This window comes from Nicotiana tabacum, chromosome 2 (genome assembly GCF_000715075.1).
Source record: "Nicotiana tabacum cultivar K326 chromosome 2, ASM71507v2, whole genome shotgun sequence".
NCBI classification, from domain to species: Eukaryota; Viridiplantae; Streptophyta; class Magnoliopsida; order Solanales; family Solanaceae; genus Nicotiana; species Nicotiana tabacum.
In genome coordinates this window covers 33,977,701-33,991,147 of record NC_134081.1, presented here as the reverse complement: position 1 = coordinate 33,991,147, position 13,447 = coordinate 33,977,701, and the positions used below count along the sequence as shown (strand labels likewise).

Sequence of the window (13,447 nt, the reverse complement as noted above, 5' to 3'; positions counted from 1 at the left end):
GGTCTTTAGGAGAACCTCTTTAGATTCTTCTCCTAACTACGTTTAATCAATGATTCAACTAGCCTATTTCGATTACTTAGAAGAATCTATGAACTCAACCAACAATATAATGCAACGATATCACAAGTTATGCCTCTCTCGATTACATGAACAAGCGAATATAGATGAAACAATTAATTCATCCAAAAACACTTCAATACATAAAAACTAGAGTTATAATCCACAAATAATCATCAATACACCAAATCCCTCAAACCCTAAAAGGGAACTACTCCATAGATATGGAGTAATTCATCACAAATAAAATTAAAGTATAGGAAATATTCAATCCAAAATCGGGTCTTGAGTTAGGAAGGAATGATGAAATCCTTGTGCTCGTGTTCTTCCAACTCCTCCTTAGCCTCCTTAGGTCGAATATGTGTTAAAGGTCAAGAAAAAATATTTTTCTATGTATTTATACCAAGTAGGATCGGGCCTAGATGAAACTACCTTCTCCTAACCGAAATAGAAAAATTACTTTGTAAAAAATACATAGGTGTATCGCATGGGGTGACGCGCCATGCGGGGCATTAGTGGGGAAATCGAGAGAGCTAACTTCTGACAGACAGCAGGGATTTGCACAAGCGCGATGCCCCATGCGTGGCCCCATGCGCTGCGGTAGTGGGGAATTCTCAAAGTACGGAGCAAATTTGATTTTTGACGTCCAGAATTGGTCCTCGACCCCCTAACACGATCCCGGCTTGATCCCTTGGGATTTTACTCAGACTTCAAAGCTCCAAATCACTCGAATTCATTCCACAACATCTTCATAGCTCGGAATCACTACTACAAGGCATAAAACACACAATAAGTGCAAAACACTGTCAATTAAATCTCAACACAAGTAAAGTGCAGTGAATTAGAGTGCTTTAAACGACTAAAATACGCAATTATAGCCTACCATCAACACCCCACACTTAAACTATTTCTCTTCCTCGAGCAATCAAACTACATTTCATATAGACACGACTTGTTTCAGCAACTCTCATAACTCGTCACACCAAGAATATTTAAAACAGATTAAATACAATACCGTAACATCCTAGCCTCAAAATTTGACTCAAAAGCACCACACATTATTTATAACCCGCTCACTTACTCTAACACAGAGGTCAATGGCATTACCTTTCCTTCATGAATTAAGTGCCCTCACACAACAATAGAGAGTAGTTCCGCACACAATGAAATTTAAAAACAATTAGGAACTCAAGATAGAAGGAATCCACTCACTCTCAGAAACAACATTCATATGCCATAAAGGCGTACCATAGGCTTGCCCGTAGTATACTAATCTACTAATTGAGCTCATTCAGTCAAGGATCAAGTAGGACTTTAATTGGTTGTAATGTAGACTGCGGGATGGGTAGGATACATTTAGATATAAGAGTGACTACACCTCCCTAAGCACTTTAAGACATACATTTCATTGTTCAAAATCCCACACATATGTCAAACCATAACTCTACATTCACATCAATATACATTAACTCCCTACTTCTTTAAGCATAATTACATCAAGTTACCACTATCAAGGAACATTTTTTACAATCATACACTTATTCTTTTTTTTTTCTTTTTTCAATTCAAGTGGCTCTTATTTTTTTTCAAAACCATGCACCTTTCTCCTTAATTCAATAGTTCCACTCAAAAGCCAAACCAACCACCCCACACTTCACTTTTACAAAGTTCATAACAAATTCAAGTGTTCACGAGAGGTACAAGGTTCAAATAAATGGTTAATTCAAAATAATGGGTAAGGCTTGTAATGTGGTTGCCAAAGAAACAGGATTACAGGCTCAAAGGGGTTAACTAAGATACATAACAATTAGGTGGGTAAAAACATATAACTGGCTCAACAAAGAAATGCCTATATCACTTCCAAGACTAAATAAAACTACTATTTCACTTTTCAAACACACGGGGAAAGTTCTGAACATCAAATGCAATACACAGAATAACACAAAACCTCATACACACATGACACATAACTCACTTAAGATTGGACTATCAAGACACTCTAGTCAAAGTAGTTAAGCAAAGTTAAGATCATACAATTTAAGGTACTTATACAAGAGTCAAAAACTGAGCCTAAGCGTCACAACTAAAATACTCACCATTCTCAAGGTATAATAAAGTTAAGAGATATTTCCTTCAATTCAAATCATAACACAAGGTTTTCTACTACTCTACAAAACAAAAACTAACTACACTCGGTTCAAACAAAACCTTTGAAAAAGAACCGTGGCACAAAGAAAAATCAAGGGAGAATTGTTACACTACCTAACAAAAGAAAATCTTTTTGTCTTTTTCTTTCAACTTTAATCCCTCAAGAAACCCGTCGAATGATATCCATCGTCGGGAAAAATCAAATTTCTTTCAAATTTGTATGGTTTTTCAATTTTCCAAACTACTACAACTAACAAAACTAACACATATACATACAACATAACAACTATCCCCCACCCCACACTTTAAGTTGTGGCATGTCCCCATGACACACAATTAAAAAGCATAAAGTTAAAGAAAACTTCCATGAACATCTGTCGGGGTCTGAGTCGAAGTCGGGCTCCATTCCTCGCTCCCGAACTAATGCGCACATCCATGCAGACAGCTTCTTCTCAGCCTTTTTGGGTTACACCCCACACCTATCTTTCTCACTCAGTGCAGACTTCTCTTTTGAGCCCTTCACTTTCCACTCAACACTCGCAGCTGGTTTTTCCTTTTGTTCTCCCTTTGCTACATTCATCTCAAAGGTCACAGTCTCCTCACCCACTCTAAGCATGAGTTTTCTCTTATGTATATCCAATATTGCTCTACTCATCGCTAGGATAAGGGGGGCCTCCTTGTTTTCCTTCATATTCACCACTATAAAATCTACAGGAAATATGAACTTATCCACCCAAACTAACACATCTTCCACAATCCCCTCGGGTGTTATAGTCGTTTGATCTGCTAGTTGCAAATATATTGGCACCGGCCTTATCTATCCAATCTCCTTCTCCAGTTTCCTGTAAATAGATAGAGACATTAAATTAATTGAGGCACCAGAATCACATAAAGACTTGTCAAAATTAATAGTTCCTAAAGGGTAAGGTATAGTAAAACTCTCTGAATCTCCACATTTTTGTGGGAGTTTATTTTTGCAATATCGCGTTGCAATGCTCTGTGAGCTTAACCACTGAGGTCTCTTCTATCTCCCTCTTCTTTGTAAGGATATTCTTCAAGAATTTGGCATAAGCAGGAATTTGTGAGAGCACTTCAGTGAATGGTAAGTTTACATGAACCTGTTTTAGCACATCCACATATCTCTCAAACTGCTTGTCCATCTTTTCTCCACATAGATTTTGAGGGAAAGGTGGCGCAGGTATATGCTCGCTCTCATCATGTTCCTCTCTTCTTGAAGTTTCTCCTTTCTTCTTTTTCTTAGCTTTTATCTGGTCCTTCTTCTTTTTATCAACATCATTCTTCAGCTGCTCCCCACTTTCTTTTTCAAGTTTCACATCACTTTGGATTGGGGTGGGATCTTTCAACACTTTCCCACTTCTCAAAGTTACAGCATTCACTATTTCTTTGGGATTTCTCTTAGTATCATCGGGGAGAGTTCCTGGAGCCCTCTCAGATAATATTGTTGCAATCTGTCCCACTTGTCTCTCCAGGGTTCAAAAATATATGCCCAACTCTTTGATAGTTGATCCATGGGCGTCCAGCCTCTCATCTATCTTGATAATGAAGGCCTTCATTAGATCTTCTAGACCAGGTTGAATGGGCTGTTGAGGCTGAAATTGCTGCCTCTACTGATTTTGGTATGCTGGAGCTCCTTGTCCCTGGGGTCTAGATTTATTTTATTGCCAAACATTCACAGTACCTCCAGGTGAACTCCATGAAAAATCAGGGTGCCTCTGACCCATTGCATTGAAATTGTAGTTTCTCACAAGATTCACTTCCTCAGTTGAGGCTTGACACTTATGAGTAGGGTATCATATTCCACATATATCACAAGCTGTATGAGGCTCATTTTGTATCGAGGCTAAGGTCAGCTTCCTTATTTCCTTGGCCATAACATCAAGTTGCACCTGCACAGATGTGTTAGCATCAACTTAGTGAACACCAGTTGATCTTCTTCTTTCAGTACTCACAGAGGGCCACTGATTTGCATCTTCAGTTAACTCATCAAGAATTGTAACTATCTCCTCTGGAGTCTTCTTCATCAAAGGGCCTCCAACTACATTGCTCAATGTTCTACGCGAGGCTGGTGTCAATCCTTCCCAAAAGTCCTGGAGTTGCATCCAGAGTTCAATTCCACTATGTTGACACTTTCGAACAATCTCCTTAAACCTCTCCCATGCTTCAAAAATAGTTTCAGTCTCTTTCTGGCAGAAATTATGGATTTCTCTTCTAATCTTGCCCGTCTTAGCTAAGGAGAAATATTTATCAAGGAATTTTCTGGTCATCTCCTCCCAAGTTCTAATCGATCCACTGGGAAAACTCTGAAGCCACTGTTTTGCATCATCTTTGAGTGTGAATGGGAATGTACTTAAGTACACTGCATCTTGTGACACCCCATTGTATTGAAAGGTGTTCATAATCTCCTCGAAGTCCAATAGATGTGTATTTGAATTTTCATTTGGCTTCCCTCTAAAGACATAGCAATTCTGAAGGGTTTAAAGCAACCCTTGCTTCAACTCGAAATTGTTTGCTGCAATTGGAGGTGGTCTAACAGTGGATAATCCTTGATTGTAGACCGGTCTAGCATAATCGCCCAGAGGTCTCCCAGGCATGAGAGCTATATTTTCGAACTGGTCTGCAGCCAAGGTTGATGTTGATTAAGTTTGTGACCCCTATCTTCTTCATAGATGTGTTGCGCATCTCTAATAGCTGCTTCCTCAGCATCCCGTGCAGCTTTTTCTCGTTGTTGGGCTGCCTCTCTTGCAGCCAAATCTACATTATCATTACCGTTTCCAGCCATGGTTTCTTTGGTTGAGGATTGTAAGGCCCCGGAAAATTTCGCTAAGTAATTTAAGGTTTCGGGGTACAAAGGTAGGTTAATGTATTATATTTGGGAGTTTTGGGGTTGAATAGTGTGTTGGGGAGTTGAAATTTTTCACTCTTACGTCGCCTAGCTTATAGCGCGCTAGACCGCGCTACAGAGCATGCCTCGCTAGGTCTATAAATGGCTACAGAGCGTGCCTCGCCAGGTCTATAGTTGGCTACAGAGCGTGTCTAGCCTGGTTTGTAGCCTGATCCGGAATTTCGGAGTATCCATTCTTCTATTGTTATAAACCAACCCAACTTCAATAAATAACCCTTGAAGCTCATTTTGGAGCAAAAATCTGATATTTTTAGAGAGAAGTGAGAGTGTTCTAGAAAGAAGCTCAAGTGCTTTGTTCATCAAGATCTTGTCCAAGCCTTGAAATCCAACAATAAATCTCTCAAGTTCTTCATCTAAGAGGTAAGGTTTCATACCTTAGTTTTCAATTTCGAATTTGGGTGGAAGATGGTTGATTGAGAGTAAGATTCTTGGATGTAAAAGTATTATTTATACATGCATGTACCAATAAGGTTTGTGAGGAGATTGTTGAGCTCAAATAAGTAAAGATTGGGTTGTGAAGTGAAGGAAATTTTGTGAAAGAACCTTATAACCAATTTGCACACCTAGTGTTTGATGAAATGCTTAAATGAGCTGAGACCATGAATATCTTCCTAATTATGGTTCAATTTTGTTATGTCTCAAAATAGATTGGGATTGCTAGAATTTTCGGAACATCGTAGTAATTTAAGGAAAGCTAAAAGCAAGGTATGTTGGCTAAACTTTCTCTCTTGGAATTGAATTCCATAATATTCCCATAAGTTTCAAAGTATGGGTTGCGTATTAAAATGTTGTGGCTTTGAATCATATTTCAAATGAAAGCTAGTATGCCAAATTGTGTGAGAAAACCTCAATATGCTTAAGACTCTTAATTGCTCATATGTGTACCTAAAGTCTTGATTGGAAATGTCTTACTGTTGATAGCCTATAAAGACGATTGGAAGTGAAATAAGTGAATTGGGATATAAAATGTGGCCAATGTGCATAAGTGAAAGTTATATTTGTGGCCAATGGTGCCAATGGAATTAAAAGATGTGAAAGAAGTATGAAATGCGATAATTGATATAAGTGAAAGTTATACTTGTGGCCAATGGTGCCAATGGAATTAAAAGATGTGAAAGAAGTATGAAATTCGATGATTGATATAAGTGAAAGTTATACTTGTGGCCAACAGAGCCAATGAAATGAAATGATGTGAGAAAGGTTATGAAATGAGCCTTGATTCAACTATTCTGAAATGACTTCGAAAATAGAATTGCCTAAAAGCTTATAAACTCAAGTCATGCTCATATGTGGCTGTTTTAACAGACGTTATGATTTGTGAGTATTTTCAATGTGTTTTGCGTTCTTGCATATTCGTGAGTGGAAATTGTGTATTTCCCTTTGTGGGGAAAAATGTGTCAAGAATAAATGGTGCGTTATTTGCTGATGATTTTTACTTGCACATTAATTGCCAATCATTTTACTCCATTTCTCGGAAAGATATCTATTGTGCTTAAATTGTTTGTTTCTAATGACCTTAAAGTTGTGATTTCCGGAATATTATATGTATGTTGATATTTATAATGATGATACATGAGAGGGAAGAAATGAAAGTGTGGAATATCAAATATGGCCACCGTACCTTGAATAAAGAATCTTGTGAATGGCCAAAAAGAGCCAAGAAAATATTGTTATTGTTATTGGTTAAAAATACTATTGGAGATTTATACAATGTGAAAGATGATGAGGTAACTACATTTGCACCTATGTTATTTTTGTGAATATTCCCCTTATTTGGGATGAGATTGATGTGATAAAATCATTCCTCTTAATTGGAATGAGATTGATTGATATAAAAGGGTTGATGTCTCGAATAAGACAGCCTAGCCGATCGGGGCGTGATCGGACACCATGTCGCACACATGGAGGTGATTGTGCTGGATATTGTAATTGAAATTTAGATTTTGGTTGATGTCTTCAAATAAGACAGCCTAGCCGATCGGGTCGTGATCGGAATCCGTGTTAAAATTACGGTGGTATTGGTATTGATAGTAATTGTGGTTGATTCTCTAATGAGATAGCCTAGCCGATCGGGTCATGATCGGACTCCGTGCTAAAAGTACGGTGGCATTGGTATTGTGAACATTGGTATTGTTTGGGAGTTAGTCAAATTTTGGAGCTTAAGATGTGTGGAAGAAGAAATGAGTTATGTTAATTGTGAACATTGGTATTGTGAACGATGGTATTGTGAACAGTGGTATATCGGTGCTAATGATCTCCCAACCAAAAATTGTATATGAAGTTCGTATTTTGAAAATTATTATGTTTTAACTGGACATTTGGATATTGTGGATTGTGACTTGCTGTTTCTATGTGTTGTCTTTTCTTATATGGGCATTCTATTTTGAAAGAGGATTTTTAGCTATACATACTAGTGCTATTCGACAGTACTAATGCCTTTTTTGCCGGGGGCGCTGTATCTTTAATGGATGCAGGTGGTTCTACAGCAGGCGCCATTGATCAGTGATAGCAGTACACTCTTTTCTGCTGATTTGGTGAGCCCCACTTCATTTCGGGGTCATGTATTTGTTTCTCATGTACTGTGTTTTGAGGTATAGCCGGGGCCTTGTTGCCAGCATTTCCATATTACTCTTCTATTGTACTTAAGGGCTCCGTAGACAGGTTGTAGGTTGTGGTTGATGTTGGGGAATTGAACTAGAAATATTGGTATTTGGAAATCATGTTTTTCATTAATTCTATAAACTCTTCGAATGAAGCTGCTAATGGGAATGAAAATGAAGTTGTTAATAAAATATTTTCAGTGTTTAATTAATGGAGTACATCTCCTCTTTATTCATGGATGAGTTGGGTAGAAGGAAATCTAACAGGCTTTCTCGGCTGGGTTTACTCGATTGAGCGCCGGTCGCGCTCCCCGAGTTTGGGACGTGACAAACTTGGTATCAAAGCCTAAGGTTTTTAAGTGTCCTAGGATGTCTCGGAGCCGTGTCTAGTAGAGTCCTTCTTATCGGCATGTTGTTGACCACATCTATAATGAGGAGGCTACTTGGACATTTAGGAATTTCTCACGTCTTTGATACTCTTGATCGTGCGATAGAGCTCAAATAGGAAACTAAATTCCTCGTCCTGTCTCATTTTCCATATGAGTAACTCATGGGTTCAAGCCATCGAGGAGGAAATGAAAGAACCAATTGCTAGGGGAAGTATTTAATGTCACCACACCCCCAGATTATGTGGTGAGAGCACCTAAAAAATATTAAAGAGGATTATTGGCATCAATAAGCTGGAATGTTTGATATGAAAGAAAAGCCACTCGGGTTTATGTTGGATGATTCTTGAAATATGTTATGGTTGAAGAAAGAGGGGGCACAAGAAGAACAAATTCCCTTGGGTTGGATACACCTCTTCCGATCTGCCCGATATGCGGGCAAAAATAATTTACGTCATGTTGTGAGTATGCTCAGAAGCATGTTAGGGGTGGTAGATTTGGGCAATTCCAAAAGTCCATACAACGAGCTGTTGCAGAGATTGTTACTCCCGCCATGAAGGCTTGGAGGAAGACTAAGGGAAATTCTTAAGATGTATGCAAAAAGGGTAAGTATCAGGTAAGTGGGGCGAGCCAGTTTAACGGACCCCATCCTCGTTGTGTGAAGTGTATGAGATGTCATTCGGGGGTATGTCATTATGGTACTAATATATGTTTGGATGTGGAGTAGAGGAGTATCAATTAAGGTACTGTCCTGTCAATCTAAAGTCATCAAGTGAGTCACTCCTTAGTATATCATTATGAACACCGCATTATTTTCCTTGTATATGTACATCCATATTGAAGAGCCTACATAAATATGGTCTTAACCAAAACGTTGAAACACAAAATATTGCATGTACCTACTCTTTGAACGAGACGCGGTATTCGTGAAGCCTCTTGATTACAATTTTCTTATTTACAACCTCTTGAGGAATTGAGCTCTATAATTATGTCCTTGAATTGAGTTATAACTCTATGATTAATACTTCCCAGTTGCTTCCCTAAATTCTCAACAAGGGACTATACCTGATGAATTTCTTATAGAACATTTTGATTTAAATGGATAACATCTGCTCAATTGTGCTTATGCATGCACAGTCATGAAGTTTACCTATGTGGTATCAAATCCAATGTAAAGCAGCCTAGTGTTGAGATCCTTCTTGAGCCACTCTTTCTCTTTCCGGTAAATGTGGTTCCTATGGTTTGAACAATCACTTCACTTCTTTGCGAATATTATCATGAATCCTTTTCAGTGTCTAGTAACATGAGAGCATATCTCAGCACCTATCATGTGCATACATGCCAATTGAAAGGGGACACTTATCCGCATAAAGTTTCTGACCAATTTGAGATTTATCACAAATTCGTCACAGGGAGATCTTGTTGTTTACCCATCTCAGTATGACTTTTATGTCCACCTAGAGCATGCCTCCGTGAGTAACTCACTTTGTTCCTAGTATTATAGTTGCCAGTGAAGTGGCCTGATATGGCAGCTTGAGAGTTATTATGGTAGAAACATGTCTAGCTCATTGCAAAGTGTTCATTCTCTCTAACTAATACATGATTTCACCCCAATATTACGATGTCCTAGCTATGTGGTTTCACTAGTGAAAGGTTGAAATTAGATGTTTTTAGATTTTGGCACATATCATGAGCATATTGATTTGAAAGACAAATTTGTCGTATCTCTAGTCCTCTCATATAAGATCAACTATTGGCAAGGGATGAGCTGACAAAATGATAATAATCTCGCATGTGTTCAACTTCTTTTTCAACCTCATGGGCTTGTGGCATATCTATTCTTTGTGTCAGTTAATGTTGAGAGCCTAATGCAACTACATGCATTTTGAAACCCATATCACATTCGGAGTGCCAAAATATTCTCATTTCAAGTTGAACTGATTTTCCCTTGATTATCAATGCCTACTAGGAAACTCTATGTTTCATTTGTTGAATCGATGATTTCGTCACAATAATTAATAGTGGCAGCACTATTGGTGGTCACCCTCATGTCTCTTAGAATATAACCTTTTAAAATACCCTTCTCGGCACGTTGATGGATTCTTGAATAATTCCAGCCCAATCTCGAACCTCCTTGTTCCTATTTATAGTAACCTATGGGGGTTGAAGGTTCAAATATGTCAAAGAAGCATCATCATCCAGTGATCAAATATAATGGATAGGAAGTTTTATGGTCATATTCAAGCTAGCACATCTAAGAGTAATTGTTGGAGGTCGCCAAAGGTTTAGTTTGGGTGTTCGGCATAGGGGTTTAGATTTGAAGAAAGTGAATAGGTTATTCTCAAGATTTTCGCTATGAATATGTTGGGTGAATTGTTAAGGAAGGTAAAGTATGTGTAATCACATTAGGCCTTATCAAATCTTGAAGGAAATAGGCCAAACTATGAGTATGATATTTTCCCTATTATTATCCTCCGTGTACCCGGTGTATCATGTGTCTATGTCTATATTAAGGTAGTTGTAAATCCTTTGTCTATAGCTCCGGTGAAAACTACTGAAGGTGAAGTTAATGGATGATTGGCTTATGAGGGGTATCTAATTGTCATCCTTGTTAGATAAGTTTGGGAGTTGAGATTGTTTCTGTGAATGTGTAAGGTTCATGTCAAGATACCGCTTTTGTTAATGTAATGCCCTCAATGTTTAGATTAGTATTGTTGATATATATCTTGCGATGCTTTGTCGAGTTATGGAAGTGTTGTTAGGGTGGTTTTGGTGTTACTCTGGCAGGTGATTAGGCCCAAATACAAGTCTGTAGGCCGTAAAACGGCCGCAGAGTGAAGCAGGACAGCCCAGTTCCCAGGGTCACTTTTCGCGGTCATTTCGCGGACCGCATAACCATTATGCGGTCGCATATGTGACCGCAGAACCTGTTCCGGAGCTTCATTTTTGGGGGTTTTAAACCCGACCCTATTCCATTAAAACACCTACCTTGGACCATTTTGAACTTATTTTCTGATATTTTTAGAGTGAGGGAGAGGGTCCTAGAGGGAGAAAGTGATCTTCATCAAATTACTCTTCAATTCTCACTTAAAACCTTGAAGATTATCAAGAAAGGCACCTAAGTCTTCTTCCTAAGAGGTAAGATTCTATCACCCAAACTCTTAATTTCAAAATGTAACTAGAATGGGCCATTAGTAAGGTAATTCATGGGGATGGGAGTGCTTACCTTGCATGCATGTATTCCTAAGGCATGTGGGGAGATTGTGAGTTAAAGATAAAAAATAATGGGGTGTGGATTGGTGGAGTCTTTCATAAAAAGTCCGTGAAACCTTAATACACACATAGTGTTTGATAGAATGCTCAAGTGAGCTAGAATTATGATCGTTTTCCTAATTTTGGGTTCAATTTTGCTATATTGCAAAAATAGATTGAAGTTGCTAATATTCCGGAACGTCTTAGAATTTTTAAGAGGCTCAATTGAGGTATGTTGGCTAAACCCCCTCTTCTTAGAATTGGATCGCACGGTATTCATACAATCGACGTAAGTCCCAAATTGAACGTCCTAGAAATTGCTATCCTGAATGTGCTTGCTTTGCAAATATATGTGTAATATGTATTCACATGCTTTCATCATGTTACCTCGTCATCTGAGGAAATGTTCAAGACTTAGAATATGTGCTAATATACCTATACTTCAAGTCAAATTTGGTTAAGGACTGTTATGCCAAATTATGTGAAAAGCCTCTTTGTGCCTTGAATTCTAAATTACTCACATGTGAAATCAAGAGTCTTGAATGAAAACCGTGTTGTTATTGATGATAATAATAATAATGTTGGATTGTGGAAAAGAACTTGAATTATAAAATAAGGCCAAGTGCCAAGAACGACTTTATAATTAAAGCCATTTGTGCCAATGTGCTGAAAAGATGGGAAAGAAATATAAAGTAAGATGATCAATTGAAATGGTTGATGTCTCGAATGAGATGGCTTAGCCGATCGGGCCAAGATCGGACTCCGTGTAATAACACAGTGGTATTGTGAATGAAATAGTGAATATGGTTGATGTCTCAAATGAGATGGCTTAGCTGATCGGGCCGAGATCGGACTCCGTATAAGAACATGGTGGTATTGTGGACTGTGGTATATTGGCACTAACAACCATCCAACCTAACAATGCGGGAGTTGACTTAAAAATCTATGTGATCCTTAACTTGATGTTTTAATGTTATTTGAAGCTCGTATTGAATCCTTGACTGTTTCCCTTGTATTATTATTCATTCTATTGAGATGGTATTTAGCTATACATACTAGTACTATTCGACAGTACTAACGTCCCTTTTGTCAGGGGCACTACATCTTTAAATGGATGCAGGTGGTTCCATAGCAGACAGTGTTGATCACAGATAGGTGTTGCATCCTCTTCTCAGCGGACTCGGTGAGCCCCATTTCATTCCGGGGTCATGTAATATATCTTTTGTTTATATTGTTGTACTTTTTGAGGTATAGCTGGGGCCTTGTTGTCGTCACCTTCTTTACACTCTTTTGTATCTTTAGAGGCTCTATAGACACAATGTGGGTTGTATACGGGTGTTGGGAATGTTAAACAAGTTATGTTGTGTTTGATCACTTGTTCTACTCAGATTATAAGAATATGTGTATTTTGAGACTTAAAGGAGAAATAGCTAATGAAACGGTTTAATATTGTATGTATGAACTTTCCACTATTTAATTAATGAAATCATATCTTTCTTTTCCTTGATTATGGGTGAGTGGGGTAGAAAGTATTTAACAGGCTCGATCGGGTTCACTCGGTTGAGCGCATGTTGCGCTTCCCGAGGTTGGGGCGTGACAGGACAGTATTCTTGTAGTTTCTAGCTTGATTTCTATCCAAGATGATCAACAATTAAGATTTCTATAACTTCTAACTACAATTAACTAAGAATCTAAAGCTATTGACTAATGACAATCGCAACAACGGTAAGCAAGGAAGTTATCAATGGGAGAAAATAGGGTTTTGATGGGATAGGTGCAAGATAATTGTTTAGGATCTAACTCTAGATAATTCACTTCTAATGTTCAAGTGAGTCTCTTGAATTCACTCAATTATTAGTTCAAACATTCAGCAAAAACTCCTCTCTCGATTAAGTTTTAACCTCACAATATGAACCAATTTAAGCACGTGAAGATATGCAAGAAAGCGTAGTGGATTGGTCTTTAGGAGAACCTCTTTCAGTTATTCTCCTAACTAGGTTTAATCAATGATTCAACTAGCCTCTTTCGATTACTTAGAAGAATCTATTAACTCAACCAACAATATAATGCAATGATATCAC

At 38.1% G+C, this 13,447-nt stretch overlaps 1 non-coding gene across 1 annotated transcript; it reads left to right on the top strand.

Annotated features, from left to right (window-relative positions):
* Positions 1-4,335: 4,335 nt before the first annotated feature.
* LOC142174243 (small nucleolar RNA R71) lies at positions 4,336-4,442 on the top strand. The gene has a single exon (XR_012703564.1). It is a non-coding gene; the product is annotated as a small nucleolar RNA R71 (small nucleolar RNA).
* The last annotated feature ends 9,005 nt before the right edge of the window (positions 4,443-13,447 follow it).